The sequence below is a fragment of the Penaeus monodon genome, chromosome 2 (assembly GCF_015228065.2).
Source record: "Penaeus monodon isolate SGIC_2016 chromosome 2, NSTDA_Pmon_1, whole genome shotgun sequence".
Classification (NCBI taxonomy): domain Eukaryota; kingdom Metazoa; phylum Arthropoda; class Malacostraca; order Decapoda; family Penaeidae; genus Penaeus; species Penaeus monodon.
The window spans coordinates 10,305,669-10,306,639 of record NC_051387.1 but is presented as its reverse complement, the minus strand read 5'-3'; positions in this window follow the sequence as shown (position 1 = coordinate 10,306,639).

Genomic DNA, 971 nt, shown 5'->3' with positions numbered 1-971 from the left:
CTTCACTCAACTTTTCGACAAAAACTGCCCTGGATTTCATGTATTAGCTCACATTTACAGTCTGTTTCATCTACATTATGTTGCATTAGCTTTGCACATAACCCTGATTCATTGTGGTCTGTATGTCAGTGATCCTCTTGGGATTTCCTTTCTATGACATTGGACTTCCTTTATGCTGAGGTGGTGATGCTGCAAGTCACTGGTCCTGAATCAGACTTACCTTTTTTAGGACCATGTGTATTTGCCTGTCTCTCTTCAATACAATTTTTACTCTTGGCCTGGGTTATCTTGACTTCTTAAGGGAAAACTAATGTATTGCTGGCAAAACTGTTAGAAAAAAATTCTTCTTTGGGTTGTCAGAACATTGACAACCCATTGTGTAAATATTTATATTAGCTGAAAGATTTATTTTCATTATGGAAAACCTGCTTGATACAAATGCCTTATTATATATAGTATATAAATAATTTTCATCATAGTATAGAGATGATTGTTTCCTATTTGAAATCTAGAGAGAATAGGTTCCAGGTTTATTTTTACCATTTAGAACACTGGTCAAAATGCACATGGTTAGAAAGTACACATAACCTGAGAAGTTTTCTACTGTGTATTATTCTAAGAAATAATTGAGTTTTTTTATCAATTATTTCTCTTAAGACTGGAACATTATACCTTTGTATGCCTGACATTAATAAATTTATTGTATTTATATAAATATATTTAATTTGAACATTATTATATTTGGAGAAAAGGTCAAGTCACATAAATCAAATATAATTAAAAGGTGGAAAAGTTTTAAAGCTGCAATAGCATATTCTTCTCATTTATTCTATGCTAAACACACACACAAATCATCCACATACACTTTAACATTTCCATGGTACATGTGATGGATATAGCAAAATTTACTTAGGGTTACAATGGAGGGGGATTATAAGAATATTACTGGGTATAGAGAAAAAAATTACCAA